General features: G+C 43.9%; 1 protein-coding gene across 12 annotated transcripts in view; it reads left to right on the top strand.

The window, feature by feature from the left end:
- Nucleotides 1–16,376, top strand: part of TEAD1 (TEA domain transcription factor 1) — a 260,643-nt gene that overhangs the window by 51,180 nt on the left and 193,087 nt on the right. Inside the window, exon 1 of one of the 12 annotated variants that reach the window (XM_067749862.1) lies at nucleotides 16,127–16,214. The exons of the other annotated variants lie outside the window; for them this stretch is intronic. The gene's annotated coding sequence lies outside the window, so the exon portion shown is untranslated. Of the gene's footprint in view, nucleotides 1–16,126; nucleotides 16,215–16,376 lie in introns of those variants that run through there. 12 annotated transcript variants of the gene reach the window in all.

Genomic DNA, 16,376 nt, shown 5'->3' with positions numbered 1-16,376 from the left:
TGCCCCGGTCCGGGAAGATCCCACATGTCACGGAGCGGCTGGGCCCGTGAGCCATGGCCGCTGAGCCTGCGCGTCCGGAGCCTGTGCTCCGCAACGGGAGAGGCCACAACAGTGAGAGGCCCACGTACCGCAAAAAAAAAAAAAAAAAAAAAAAAAGAATTACATGAGAGAATACAGGCATTTCTATAGTTCTGTGGAAAAGAAGGAGGTTCATAGGATACTTTCTGAAGACCTGAAAACAGTCTGTTTTGCCCCATTTTGCACTGGTCTAGAGAAATAACCTCTCAAGTGCAATCTAAATGTTCCTTCCTGTGTCAGATGGCTGGTCAAGCTGGCTGTGCAATGTGGGCTCAGTATAAGCGCCCCAGTCGGTGCTGTGGCCCGGGCGTAAGTAACGCAAGTCACTGCGTGGCCTTCTTGACTTTCAGAGCTGGAAGGAACCATGGAGATTTTACAGACGAGGAAACTATGGCCTAGAGAGCGGGAGATTTTGTGTTAGGAGGAATTTCATTCATTTATCCCACCATCCATCCGTGCGTCTGGCAAATGTTTATTGAGGCTGTGCTGGGCTGGGAGATAAAGCTTGGGCTATGAATGAAACAGAGTCCTGTTTCAAGGGACGTACAATAGTGGGTAACACAGCTGGGCAGGCACTCACAGTGTGGGGTTAGGGCTGTGGTGTCTGAAGTGGGAGGGCTCTGTTGGGGGGATGGTCAGTGGGGGCTTCCTTAAAGGAGTGGTGCCTACGGTGAGACTTGAAGGATGGACCTGAAAGTCATTGAAACATGGAGAACCTATGTCGACTGACAACTGGGCCCTTCCCAAACTCAAATACAACAGAAGTCAGTGCCACTGAAAAGGCTTTATGTGCTTGGAAACAACAGGTGTTAGGCTCTGTGAGATTCAAGCACGTGTAAGAAGTGCTCGCTCCAGGTCCGTGCCGTGCAGTACATAGCCACCAGCCACATGTGCTGTTCAGCACTCAGAAGGAGGCTCCTCAACTGAGATGCTCCATCAGTGTGCAATGGCCACTGGACTTCAAAGACTTAGTACGAGGGGCTTCCCTGGTGCTGCAGTGGTTGAGGGTCCGCCTGCCGATGCAGGGGGCGCGGGTTCGTGCCCCGGTCCGGGAAGATCCCACGTGCCGCGGAGTGGCTGGGCCCATGAGCCATGGCCGCTGGGCCTGTGCGCCCGGAGGCTCCGCAACGGGAGAGGCCACAACAGTGAGAGGACCGCCTACCGCAAAACAAACAAACAAACAAACAAAACCTCATTGGCAGCTATTTTTACATTGATTACAGGTAGAAATAATATTTGGGCTGTTGCGTTAGTAGATGTTATTAGAATCAATTAACACGTGTTTCTTTTTTCCTCTTTTTTTTTAAACATCTTTATTGTAGTATAATTGCTTTACAATGGTGTGTTAGTTTCTGCTTTATAACAAAGTGAATCAGTTACACATATACACATGTTCCCATATCTCTTCCCTCCTGTGGCTTCCTCCCTCCCACCCTCCCTATCCCACCCCTCTAGGCGGTCACAAACCACCGAGCTGATCTCCCTGTGCTACGTGGCTGCTTCCCACTAGCTGTCCACTTTACGCTTGGTAGTGTATATATGTCCATGCCACTCTCTCACCTCGTCTTTTTTCCTCTTTCAATGAGGCTACTAGGAAATGTGCGATGACACGTGTGGCTCGTGTTGCGTTTCTGTTACGTGGCGATGCTAGGTGGAGAGCGAGGCCTGGGAGAGGAAGCGGGTAGGTGACGAGAGCACGGGATTTAGAGTGAAGAGGTGTGAGTCGGGTCCCAGGGGCGCAGCCTATGGCAGGCCTGCGCATCACTGCACCTCTCTGCCCTCCTAACAGGGCACTAACAGTCTTACAGCTGGGACTAAGAATGAAATCAGAATGCCTATGAGAAGTCCACCCCGTTATGAGGAGTGGCTCTCCTTGTAATAAAACAGTTTAGGGTGAAGACAGGATATGCCATGAAGTATATACCGATATTTTAAAAGACAGATGAGAAATTTGGCCAGTTGCAGAATAAGAGGCTGGTGTGTGGGAAATGCATTCAGTACACAATGAATTACAGACTGGGGGTGGATCTGTGTGAGATGCTGTGGATAAGAAAATTCCATTTCTGTTGCACTTGGCTTGCTCTGCTCCAGGAATTCCCTCACCCCTCACATCGGAGTTTGCATCCAGGCTTTCATAGTCCTTGTTCCTTGTTTTGTTTAGTCTCCAAAGGCCAACAAGGGCTAACCGTTTCTTTACTACTTTTTTATCTTTGGGTATTTAGTATTTTAATCCTAAAACTCAGCACTCATTAAATGCTTGATGAAAGAATTGTCATTCTGTCAGTATTTACTGAAGATCTGGATGTGTCAGGTATCTGCTGGGCTCCAGAGATGCTGCACTGAACAGAAAGCTACCCCGATCCCAAGATGCTCATTGTGGGGAAGGAGACAGTTAACAGGCTAAGGTAGAGAGGACTGCAGGAGATAGGAAAGCGTTCCTAACTGCTAGATCTTGTGGCCCAAAGGATAACTTGATTAAAGATAGCGAAGGAGAGAGCTAAGAGACAGTTGTAGCTGGCTGGAATATACTTTCTTATAACTCCCTCTCAGACAGTGAACCCCAAGAGCTGAGTTTGCTTGGGATCTTACCAGCCCCCAGCCCGCAGGGGTTTCCAGCACTGTGGCAGTGTTCGATATTAACGTTACGTTTGTATATTAGTTACACTTTCCATTGTCGGTTTACAGACCGCAAGGAGCAAAGATGTTGCAGAACACGTGGAGCAAACTGTTAGCCCTTCCCATCAGGAGTGACCTGGGCTAATTGGAAGGCTCTCACAGGACCGGTGGGGTAGAGGCAGTTTGGCAGGGCCAAGCAGGGGCTATTTGGGGGCATGAAGTAGCTGTGACCTGGCATAGGATGGCAGGCAGGCAGACAGTCATTTCAGCGGGAGAGAGCATCTGATACTCATCCCTTCGGGCTAGTCTTATAATAGTTGCAGATAAATAAGCTGCCTCCAGTATGTTCCCAGAATATCTCTGTCTGCAAGATGTCTTTGAGGGGATGTTTGACTTGCGAGCATGTGGTTGATAAAATAAATACATTTTGAAAATGTAAACCTCTCTATGAGAGGTTTTAGTCTCTTCTCTCCCCTGGGAAAAATAAGGCCCCTCTTGAACCTCTCTTCTCCCCTCAGTGTAGAATTCCTGCCATGCTTTATAAGAAGAAATATTTTTGGAATGTAGCACCTGCAGAAATATAAAGGGGCTGTGCCCAAACCATTAGGCGGTGGCTATGGTGTGGATGGGTCCTTGGTGGTTTGTGACGAGATAGCAGCCCTGACACCTGCAAAGCATTTGAGGTGCTGGGCTAGGGTTGGAGGAGCTGGAATTCAGAGGCACTTAAATTGCTTTTAGCTGAATTTTGTGGGCAGGCAGCTGGATTGGGCCATTCTCTCTAGTATTAGAGAATCCTTACTGTTCAGTCACACCTGGCTAGAACAGGACTTGGCACCTAGAAAAGTGCCTGGCATGGTATAGGAACTTAATATATGGTTGTTGAGTGAGTGAATGACTGAATAAATGAGTGAGTGAACAAATGAGATGCTTTTCTGGGCTTTGGAGATCTTGTGGGATGAGCATGCCCCTGGCCCTTGCTTCTTGAGGGTAGTCTGTAGACCACCAGCAGCCTCACTTTGTTAGCATAGGATTCATTCGAGGATCTTATTAAAATGCAGGTTCTGATTTAGTGGAGCTGGGACTTGGCCCAAGAATCTGCATTTTAACACGTTTCCAGATGATGCCAATAGTGTCAGTCCATAGGCTGTACTTTAAGTAGGGGTTCTATTAAGGTTCAGGCTCAGTAGTTGTGGCGCACGGGCTTAGTTGCTCTGCGGCAAGTGGGATCCTCCCGGACCAGGGCTCGAACCCGTGTCCCCTGCATTGGCAGGCGGATTCTTAACAACTGCGCCACCAGGGAAGCCCCTTCAGTGCAGTTTTCGATATGTGTATATGTTGTTGTTTTTACAAAATGAAATTTGTCTGTAGTATTTGTCTATAGTATTTTGTAATTTTCTTTTTCTTATAAATAGAATTTTCTTTTTATAACTTTCATGTCAGTAACTATGATATTGCAGTTGGTAACATTATTTCATAATGAGATAGGTAATTCTGTTTCATTTTGCCTGCTCCCTCTTGTTTTTTAAACCCCTGCTTTTGGGTTAATGTCAGTGCCTCTGTGGTTTAGGTCAACTGTATCTCTGTTACCTATTCCTGCGAGTGGAATGGTAAAGCCCAAGACTAGTTTGAAAATGACTCTCATGGCCCTGTGAGTTGTTCATTCTCCAGCTTCGTGATCCTCATTCCTATTAGGATGTGGCTTCACACTCCTGTCAGCGCTCTGAAACTTGCTCACTTTTGACCATTCATCCCCTGTGGTTGCTGGAATCCAGATTTGAGATCTCACTTTTCTTGGGAAAAGTGAGGTGGGGTAGAGGACCGGTGGGGTATTACTGTGAATGCAGCAGTCTACTCAGGGCAGCCTGATACTGCGTTAGCTTTTATAGGTGCCTCATCACACTGAGTCATTGAGCTCGTGGGCAACCCAGTCCCTTAAGACTTTCTCATGTGATCTTCTCTACCCTATACTTGTGAGTGAGTGTGTGTGTGTGTGTGTGCGCGCACGCGCGCGCGGTTTTTTTTTTTTTTTTTTTTTTTTTTTTTTAGCGAGGTGCATAACTTGACATTTATCCTTATTAAATTTCCACCTTGTTAAAGTCAGCCGGTCATCATATCCTTTGAGATAGTATCAGGAGCAGACTCTGTTATCCTTCAGAGTCACTGTCCCTTCCAACTCCCAGTCACTGGCAAATTCCAGTGTCAAATGATTCAGCAAATCCCAGCAGTCAGTTACGTCTCCATCCTCCTCACTGGATTGTGAGTTGTTTGGGGCCAAGACCATACCATATTATTTTTCTTAAAAAAACCAATCCCTACTTCCGTTTTTATTTTACATGGCCTAGCGGATACCCAGAAAATGTTGCCATGTGGATATTTGCTTAAACTCCATGGTTGAAGGCATGGTGGTAGTGGTAGTATCATAGTGATGACAAATATAGAGAAGTCAAGGCTGGGTCTCCGGGTGAGGAACTTACAGTGGGGTTGGACAGCGTAAAAACTGAGTATCAGTTGTAGTAAAGATAAGTACAGAGACTTCTGGTGTTGCCCAAGGGTTGCCTGTTTTGCTTGAGTTCATTGTTGAGAAGGATCATTGATGCCTTCCAGGGAGGCAGGCGGTGGAGGGATTCCTCAGGGCACAGTAGGTGAATGGCAGGACGTCGATGGCAGGGGACGTGTTGTATGCTGTGAGAGCTGATGACAGGAAAACCACCCACCCAGCCTTTGAGAATTGGGTTGAGTAATGATCACAGAGAGTGTTCCTATCTGACTGTCCTACGAGATACAGAACAAAAGTTGGCTTCTTTTTCCTCTTTTTATTTATGTATTTATCACCCCCACCCCCTTTTTTTTTCTTTTTTGTCACACCTCGCAGCTTGTGGGATCTTAGTTCCTTGACCAGGGATCGAACCTGTGCCCCCCCTGCAGTGGAAGGACAGAGTCCTAACCACTGGACCACCAGGGAACTCTCTCTTTTTCTTTTTATAGTCATTGAGCTTAAGGCTCACAAAGTTAAGACCTACTCGCCATTGATTACACCTTAGATGAGAGGCTGAACTGAGACCAGAACCCAGGAGCTCAGATTCTTCTCCCTTGGCCAGTCATCATGGTGTGAAGGTGGCCTGGTGGCTCCTCCATTTACCTACTTCGGTGTCTGCCTTTGGCCCCATCAGCTTTCCTGAACCTCAGACCCCTCACCTGTGAAAGGAGTAATACCACCCCCCTTGCCTTTGTGGTGGTTGTGAAACACACGAGATGGTGCTGTGAGAAGTGAGCCCTGAGCGCTGGGCTCTGGACACAGCTGCTTCTAAGTAAAGACCTACTGAGGTGGATGACAGTGAACTTGGCAGCATTTCTTAACCTCAAGAGAGTTAAGGGGCAGCAGCCTGAGGGTTCCAGCTCCCCCGGTGTGGCTGTGGTCTTTTGCAGGCATGAAGGTAGCTCTGGAGCCCCTGCTTCCCACCCCCAGCAGTTTCAGCTCTCCTGGTTGGGACAAAGGCCCTTGTTTACTAAAAGGAAAGCTTTCTTCCAGGAAGAGGGAGAGGTTCTTTAGGGGCTGGTCCAGTCACAGGGAGTTCGAGCACCTCCAGCCCTCCAGCCCTGGTCTTCTTGGAAACTTCAGGGCTTCTTCATTGCGTGGGACCTTAGTTTTTGGTGCAGGGTGAGGTTGCAGGATTCTGGAGTAGACACTCAACTACCTCTCCTGCTGCCTCCGGGTATGGTAGATACAGATACAGATGCTGGTATCTGTCACACTTGCCTCAACTACAAGGTTGGTTTATATTTGTATATAGATGCATGCCTACTTAAACAATGCACATATATGTGTGCATGTACATATATTTGTAAACAAATGTGCATTCACCACTAGATACACAGAAATACACAAACGCCCATTTTTTTTAAAAAAAGAAAATGCAAGCTCTAAAATTATATTTGAGCTTGGTTTAGTCTTTCTTTTGTGTTGATTAAATGTTAATGTGCTGCAATTATTTTAATTTAGTAAAGGAAGTTCAAACAGGGAGATGGGAAGAAAATAACTACAGCTAATTGGCAAGAATCCGAGGCTATCCAGAAAAGTAGTCTAACCAGCAGAAGTTGAAATGTTTTAGGTATCTGGTTCAGGAGTTTTTTTGTTTGTTTTTTTATTTTTCCCTTTTCCAGTTTAGAACTACTGATGGCTTCCCTTCCAAAGGATGGCCATCTTCTCTTTTCTTTATTGTTAGCCAGGATTCTCTTTCCCACTCCCTTCCTCCCAGTTCCTTTTTGGTTCATTCACTCTGAGTCTTGCTCAGTCCCCATTGGGGAAAGGGGGGTTTTGCAGGAAGGATTAGAAAAGGGAGAGGAAGAAGAAGTAGCAAAAAAAATCTTATCCTCCCACAGTGGTTCTCTGCCACTCTGGTCCCTGCCCCAGACCTGGGGTAGCCATTGGGCAGAGATGGGGTTAACACATTTGCCATTCCAGACATTTCCATGTATGTTAGCTCATCACTACCCTAGGAGAGAGCACATGAGGACACTGAGGCGTGGCAATGTGAAATGCATTGCCCTCGTACAGCGGCAGAGTGGTGGAGTGTGCATTCCAGCCCAGCCCTCCAAGTTAAGAGTCAGGCTCCCTGCTAAACTCCAGCTCCTCAGGCCGATCTTTGCCTGCCCTCCCTGGCTCCTAACCTGCTTTATATTTTTTGAGTGCCTGCGACGTGCTATGCACTGTTCTGGGTGTCAGCTGATGTATCAGCCTCTCACTGAACTGTGAGATCTTTGAGGGTGGGGCCCGTGTTTATTACTCATCTTTATCTCTCCAGCATAGTGCCTGCCCCAGAGTTGGCCACATGCCTGTTGAAGGCTAATTGAACAAATGCTTGTATGTTTTTTCTGACAGCCATCTAAATTTTGAGCAATCCAGATACCTACGACTTCTGTGTCTCAGCCTTGCAGAAGTAGCATATAGTAGACCATGCTTTATCTAGACATCTAGAGAAGGGGATAAGGCAGTCCCTCAACCACTGCATCAGTATGTGTGAATTGTGTACAAAATTTCCTTTAAAATGTTAATATGATTATGGTATTTCTTTACTCTGGCAAAGTTCTTTCAGATTTCTGTCTATGAATCTACACGTAATATCCTGAAATTCCAACCGCATCCTTTTTCTTCCTCGCATTTACTATTTCTGTTCAAAACCGGAATATGTGAACATGTTTACAGCCTATTAAGACCAAAGAGATGTTTTTTTCCTAGACTTTTTTGTTTGTTTGTTTTGGTGCCACTGCCCCACCTAGAACAAACTTTTCAGGAAGCACAGGTTTGCATGGAAGCAATGTATCTTAAAATAAAAATGAACTCAATTTAAAGAAGGAATATGGAATTGAAAATATTATTTGTATTTAGGATTCTAGATATTTTGTTGAATTCAACTAGTTGTAAAGTGGGATAGACATGATCACTTCTCTTCCTTTGAAGATAGAATTTATCAATGGTTGTTCTTAAAACTAAAAAAACTATATGAAAATTCACTGTATTCTAAGTTTCAGATGAAGGTATAATCCTCAAAGCTTATTGAATGGTGCTTGAACATATTAATTAAATAGAGAATTTTTATCAAATTTGATGGTCATGTGGAATGTGATGGGCTCCAGCTGGAACCTTGGTTTTTTATTCTTACCCATTCACAAAGTAATATACGTAAAGTGGGGTGGGGAGGGAAGCAGGAAATGTTTCTTTGAGGTAGACAGCCAGATGAAGCCTTTGCTTCTCTTTTATTTTTTTGTTTTTTTAATCTTTTGGCTGCACCACGCGGCCTGCCGGGATCCCAGTTCCCCGACCAGCGATCGGACCCGCGCCCCCTGCATTGGCAGGGTGCTTCTCTTTTAAATGAGTTGTTATGCATGAGAATGTATTTTCTTTTTAAAATTTACCCATAATTTTCTTATAAGATTTTGTAAAACCTTTAAAAACAGTTGGACAAAATTATAAACACCATTTTTTATTATTTTGTGATAAATAGTCTGCTTCTGCAGAAGCAAAAATGCTGTCAGAACATGTGTGTATATATATTGGGTTGGCCAAAAAGAAGTTCATTCGGTTTTAGGTAAAGATAGACACACTTTTCATCTTCACCAAGAACTGTATTGAACAACGTATTCACTAACTAAACGAACGTTTTGGCCAACTATATATATATACATATTATATATATATGATGTGGTCAATAATATTTTAGGGGACTTGAAAAATATTTAAGTGTTGGACAATCCACCCATGCCTGGGCTTAGAAAAAAAAAGAATTGCCAAAGGTTATACTCTTGTTCTGTCTTATCTTACCCAGCAGAAGTTAAGGGTCAGATTGTGTGCTGATGCATCTCTGTCTCCATAATTCACATGTTTTGTAATAAGGATGGTTTGACTAAATAAATGGAACACTAAGCAAAAAAAAAAGAAGTAGTAATCAAGATCTCCATATAAAAATGTCCTCTGAGTGTCTGCTCCTCTATTTTAGATCCTCAAATATTCTTTACCTATGATTTTTATTGTGAATGGGTAAGAACAAAACCTAAGGTTCATGTGAGGACTTTGCTTACTGATTGAGGGTTTCCAGAAACCCACAGGCAGGTCTGTCTCTTACCTTGATAATCTTTCCTTGTTATAACAGCATGACCTGTTTGGAGCTGTAACTCAAATGTGTGCATGTGCCCTGAAGTCAACTCAAGTCATGCTGGAAGTCATTTGTACTCTTCAGTTGGGTCCTATATGCTCTGCATGGTGGGGTTCCAGTGTGGATGAGCCTTGCTTGCCTCTCAGCATCACTCTTATAGTTTGCCCGGTGATTGGAGGAGGAGGGGGAAAGGAAACACACTTTGCCCAGTAGCAAATCCAAAAATTTGTTCTCCTATGCAAAACATGCACCAAGAGTAGACTTGGAGGTGTATACAGCAGAACAGATTTAGGGGTGATGAGTAATTTATATAGCAGAAAAACGTACAAGAGGAAATTCAGTACAGGTACCAGCTGCCTTAAAGAATGGACTAGGCAAAGAACAGCAGTTACTGCCCCCGCCTTCTGAGCTGACCCCTCAGTATCGATAAAGATTTACCAGCCTTTAAAGAATGTTTTCTAATTTTAGCCCGAAGAACAGGTGCCTGACAAATTGATCAAACTGCAGTTTAAACTTTTGTTCCTGCAAAGAGGAAAATACTCCCTTGACCTCAAGAGAATTTGAAGAGGTGATGTGTTTAAGCCCCTGTGCTGCGCCTGGCACCTGGGTCTCCGCCTGGGTATCGTTAAGGTGGGCGTGGAGCTCTAACTTTGGTGGGGAGGGGTATAGATTCTGGAAATCAGCTGTTCACGAAGAACATCCCCTCTGTTTAATAGAGGAGGTAGAGGGGCAGTGGGAACCTGTCTGGCAATCTTCTGCAGTTGGATCCCCCACTGTTTTTTTTTCAGTTTCAAGTTAGAAAATCTTTGGGTTTTCTGTGAGTTACAGTCATCCTTTGGTATCTGCAGGAGTTGGTTCCAGGAGCCCACATAGATACCAGAATCTGTGGATGCTCAAGTCCCTTATGTGAAATGGCTTAGTCCAGTCAGCCCTCCATATCCGTGGGTTCTATATCCGAGGGATATGGAAGGCCGATGTATTAACTTGCCTTGTTAACAACTCCTTAAGACAACCCTGCGTGTAAGCTTTGAAAATCAGAGCAGTAGTCTAGCCTCTCCTTTTCTCAGCAGTTAATTGACTCAGTACTTATTAAAGGTGATATTTGTTGAGTCAGGTCCTGTGGACGCATCTAAGCAAGATAAGGGTGCAGCCTTCACGGAGCTTGACACTGGCTGGATAGACCTGTTGACGGGCTCTGGTACAAGGTCCTGGTACTATGGGAGCATGTGGCAGGCCCCCCAAGACTGGACTTGGGTATCCAAGAAGGCTCCCTGGAGGAAGTAATATCCTTGCTGAGAGGGGAAGAGTCTTGGAACGATACATGCAGCATCTATGTGCAGTGGTGAGTGTTCCAGCACTGAGGGCTATGTTTGGATTGCACTATAGGTATACTTTGACTTGGTCTGACTTCTTTGCTTTGTGGTCCTGTTTTATCTGTCTAATTATCTACCTACCTATTTATCTATAATTTTAATTATGGTAAAATGTACAGAACATAAATTTACTATTTTAACCATTTTTAAGTATAGAGTTCAGTGGCATTTAAGTACAGTCACATTATTTTGCTACCATTATCACTGTCCATCTCCAGAACTGTTCTCATTTTGGAAAACAAACTCTGTGCCTGTGAAACAATAACTCCCCATTCCTTTCTCCCCTCAGCCCCTGGCAACCACCATTCTGCTTTCCGTCTCAATGAGAGTGATTATCCTAGGGACCTCATATACAATGAATCATACCGTATTTGTCCTTTTGTGACGGACTTATTTCACTTAGCATAATGTCCTCAAGCTTTATCCTTGTTGTAGTGGTTTTCCTTCCTTTTTGAGGATGCATACTCTTCAACGCCCCATTTTATTTTAACCCCAAGCGTGTGTGAAATATTCACCCACCAACACATGAATTAGTTCTCTAGTCCCTTTACTGAGAAGGCATTCATGCATTTGTCCGGCCACCCATCCATCCGTCTTCCCTCCCTCCTTCCTTGATTACATGTTACCTGCCAGACATTGGGCTAGTGACTAGAGATACAAAGAATACCTCTATCTACTCCCCACCCCAAACTTGTATTCTCTGAGGAAGAAGGACTCAAACAATTAAATTACTAAGCAGTATCAGTGAAACGGTAATTGTGTGTTTAAAGTTCCATGAGATAGAGGAAACAGCAAATCTGCATGAGAGCCAGGGAAGGCTTCGCTGAAGAGGTAGCACTTGAGGTGGCCTTTGTGTGGCAGCCTTAGAGATTGGCTAAGGGGAGGAAAGACGTTTCAGAAAAGAGGACCAGCAGAGCAGTGGCTGGGAGACTTGGCTATACAGACAGGCAGTCTAGTCGGGTAATTATCAGTTTAGACTCTGAAGTCAGACTGTTCAGATCCTGGCTTTGAGGATCCATGAGCCAGGTGGGAAATTTACTTTCTCTTTTGGTGTCTTAATTTCCTTGTTTCTAAATGGGAATAATGATAGTACTTTTCTAATAGTGTTGTTATGAGCATTGACAGATAAAGTGCTTAGAATAGGGCCAGGTACAGAATATATACTCTGTAGGTATTAGCTATTATTGCTACTGAAATGTTTAGAGGAACATTAAGTCCTTAGGTCTACCTGAAGTAGGCTATCATCTGTGCATTGTGTTTGCATTTGAAGGTTGCAGCTAGACCTTGGAGATTGGTTGGGTGGATCCGAGTGGTAAAGAGGATTCAAGTATCCACAAATGTCTGACCTCTAAGCTTTCTTGTATTCAGATGCTTGAATACCTCAATTTGTACCTGAGTTTCCTTAAATTTTCTTAAAGTCGGAATAATTTCTTAAAAATTACAAAAACAATGGAACATAAAAAAGTGTAAAATAAAAATCTGTAATGTCACCCTCCTAACAGAGTAACTGTTTCCTTTTTATTTTCACTTTATTTCTGTAGAAATATGCATAAAACTAGAGTTGTAATTACATATATATATACACATAATTATATATATATACACACAATTTTGTATTTTGCTATTTATTTATGTATCTCTCTTTTTGCCGGCCTATCTGTCTATCTACCAATCTATCTACTTTTTTAGCCGCGCTGTGCGGCATGCGGGATCTTAGTTCTCCCTGACCAGGGATCAAACCCGTGCCTCCTGCAGTGGAAGCGTGGAGTCCTAACCACTGGACTGCCAGGGAGTTCCCCTGTATTTTGCTTTTTAAAATGAATATTCTTTGAGAAACTTTCCCTCATGGTTCTATTTTTAAAAATTTTTCTTGTAAAAGAATGCATAGTTTTCCTTTGCATTCATGTACTGTAGTTTTCTTAGTCATTCTGCTATTCATGGTATTATAGATGATTCTGTAATATAGATATTTGTGCTCCTAATTTTTTTTCTACCGTGGGATTTTCTCTTTTTGATAAATTTCTAGGGTTAAGGTTACTAGGTCAAAGAATTTCAGCCTTTTGAGGCGCTTAGTTAAGTATAGCCATTTGGATCTTCATATCCCCAACATCACTAGCATAGTTCCTGTGTCATGTTCACTACAGATGTTCTTATTGTCTTTTAAGGTTTGCTGATTAGGAGATTTAAAATAACACCTTAAACTTGCTTGAATTTGCCATTCTTTCCCCCTCCTAGCGAAGATGCGTATTTTGTCATATGCTTGTTCTCCTGTGTGACTTGTTCATTCACTTCCTTTTCTGGTTGTGTTCATGTTTTTTTCCAGTGCAAATGTGAATCATTAATTCACTGTAAATATAAGCTTTGTGTTGAAAAAAAATTCAGGTGCAGGGATCACAACTCTTTCCCAGCCCTGCAGTAGCGAGGCTCTCATCCGTGCCACTGCATTTCTGGAGAGGGAGAAAGAGACACCAGTGCTTGCCATGTGCCAGCTCTGCTGGGGTCACGATGGCCAAGAGTCTGGACTCTCCACTGGCCTTGCTTTTCAGCTGCTTTTTATTGTGAGCAGAAAAATAGAGCGGCTGTCCATTATCTCAGCTCTAACAGTGTGCTCACTTCATTTACAGGGTCTCTCTTACTCCTCATGTCCCATACACACACACCTGGTACAGAGCCAGCATACAGTAGGCAATTTGTTTTCATGTGTCATAGATCAGGGGTTGGAATGGACCTTCCCTGACATTCTTCTGCCTACTCTAGTCCCCTGCACAGCATCCCTCCTCAACTGTTCCTTGATTACCTCCGGCGATGGGAGGTTCAGTGTCTCACAAAGACAGACCTTGGGCTCAAGGTGAGATAGATCTGGGTTTGAATTTCTGTTTGACCAGTGGATAAAAGACTTACTGTTTCTAAACCTTATTTGCTTCATTATCTGAATAATCAATATTGTAATATTACATCTCTACCTAATATAGATGTGATGAGGATTAGAAGAAATAATAAAAATCGAGTCTAGATCCCTGTTCCTCACACACAGTAGTGTTGAATAAATGTTACTTGTGAATATTATCTCCACTTACTACTACAAGGCATTTCCTTAAACTTTTGCCATTACATCTGATTTTATGAATCCAAAATATTTTTTATATCCGTTAATTAGAATTTTGCTGAATTGGCAAAGAAGCTGCAGCACCCACAGTGACTTGGAATTTTGAGTATATTCTTCCGTCATGGAGGTGTTGGATAGGCATTGTCTTTAAGCTGATTCCAGCTTGGGCCATGATCCCAGCTGCTGGGCTGGACAGTGCTGTAATGCATCCAGGTTGACCCCTTCTTGGTTTTCAAAGTCTGATTTTACAGACCCCTTGTTTGTCTTTCTTCCCTTTCCTGGCTGGTGTTCCTGCCCTGGCACCCCCAGTAGAGGATGGACAAAAACATTTAGAGGAAACAAAACTCTCTTCCACTTATTAGTTACCTGTTCTCTTCCACAGAAAATAGCGTACTAAAGGGAGGGCTAAGGTAGAGGTCCTGCTTCCAAGTGCATAGTCATATGCCCAGCCCTAAATGTTGCTTTGGTATTGTAGAGTGAGCCAGTACCAGGGTGGTCGGGGCATTAGTTAGGCTGTACCGACTCTTCTTATTCCTAGACTTCAGCATTTCAGTATTCTTGCTTTAGCTTGCTGAGACTATCATTGACGATCTGAGACCTCCTCAAAGTCTCATGTGATTTAAGCAGGTAGCTTTTACCCTCAGGGAACCAGTGTCACTGGTGTTCGTACTAGGTCCACGACTCTTAGGACTGTGATGTTCGTCTTTGTCTAACCCAGCTCACTGTGCTCTGTAGAGAATAACTTGGTGGGAACTGCCCCCCACCCCAGCCGCCGTCTCGGGAAGTTCTTCCCATTAAGTGTCCATTTCAATTTTAAAAATAAAATATTAGGGAATTTAATGAATTTCAGAGACAGCGCTGATGCGTTGGTGAATAAGATTTTAAGCAGTGGTCTCTGAGGAGCTGGTTGGAGGGGAGGATTAACAAAATTTAAAAAGCAAATCCCGGGTTATAGGTTATATGCGGAGAGGGGTGATGTTTAAGGTATTTTAACAGACAGTGTGGACATGGACCCAATGGAAGACACTGGAGGCCCCCAGGTGTGCCAGGCACTTACATGTACTTGTTGTATACTGAGAAGATTGGGGGCACTGGAAGAGGGGTGGGAGGTAAGGGGGACAGGCATTCAGTGGGCTTGGGCCACTGACTCTTTCCAGTTCGTGTGGAAGTATTTCAGTATTTGAAACAAGCAGGGTGGCTGTACAAGTGAGGTACTGATGGGGGCTGGCAGCCTGAAGGGGTGGGAGCAGCATCTGAATCACCTTTGACAGGTGTTCAGAGGTGTTAGATCCATTCCTTGCTTGCCTTCCTTTATCTCAGTGCTTAGGGGACCTTTGTGGTGCTGGCCCTGTTGACCTCTTGGTAGGCACTCGGGACGTGTCACATTAGACTTTAGGGTTCTCTGTTTGGAAAGCACTGAGACACATTGCTTTAATTAGAAAACACTACACGTGGCAGGCACCGTCCCTGTCTTCATGGGGTTCCCAATCTTCACCAGTGGCTTCAAGTTTTTCCTGCCCCTGGACTCTAGGAATTTGTCCATAGGAAATCATTACAAGAATGTTTGCTATACAGTGAAAAGCTGGGCAAAATCTAAATGTCCAGCCATGGGGAAATAGTCAAATAATGGTATATCCATGACATGGAATACTATACCTCTTAAAATTCATGAATACAAAGGATATTTCAGGACTCAGGAAAATGCTGAATGTAAAATGTTAGGTGGACAATAAAAGAACCCGAAACTATAGGGAATAATAATAATAATGTTACTAGTACAAGGATGTACATCAAAATGCATTGTTAGCACTGACTAGTGTTTGGAGGGCTGTGGGTAAAGTTAATTTTCTCCTATGTATGTTTCTGAATGTTCCACTTTTTTGGTCATCTGTGGGTATTAACTTTATAATTAGAAGTGTTCCATAAATATTATATTTCTTAAATCCAGTTTAGAGTTTAACAAGTTATTTGTATAATCAGCGACTGAGTATTTTGAATATAAACTTGGAGAAACACTTTTGGAGGTTGTGTTTATCGCCTGTAAAGGAAGCTGCTGACTTGGTGGGATAAAAATAAGAGCCTAGGTCAGCCTCGCGATGCGGGGGCCCCAGCTCCCCCGGCTTCCAGACTGCAAGGGTTCCAAGAGGCCCTAATACGCTTGTTGAAAGGCTCTCCTTGGCTTCTTATTAATGTCCCTCGCTGAGCCGTGCTCTGCTCTGCTGGCTAACCTTGTCAGAAGGTTACCCGTGGCTCTCCAGGTCTCAGCTAATTTTAAACCCAGTGTGCCGGCCAGTGCAGTGGCGTGGCATTGCGCTGCGGGGAAACGAACACTCCCTGGAAGACACGGCTGGGGAAAGATGAGCCGAGTCCCTGGGTTTTCCTCCTCCTCCTGTAAGTGACCAGGCACGCTGAACAAGCAAAGAGAGCTGGGATAATAATGAGAGCTTTTATGGGAAAAATCAGGACTATTAAAGATCTTTTAGCAGTGGCAATCAATGCTGGTTGATAATTGCACGGTGTGATGTGTCCTGCATGAGCTGTGTGAATTCTGAC

The sequence above is a fragment of the Pseudorca crassidens genome, chromosome 9 (assembly GCF_039906515.1).
Source record: "Pseudorca crassidens isolate mPseCra1 chromosome 9, mPseCra1.hap1, whole genome shotgun sequence".
Lineage (NCBI taxonomy): Eukaryota > Metazoa > Chordata > Mammalia > Artiodactyla > Delphinidae > Pseudorca > Pseudorca crassidens.
The sequence above is the reverse complement of the archived record's forward strand: the minus strand, read 5'-3'. Positions and strand labels throughout refer to the sequence as shown.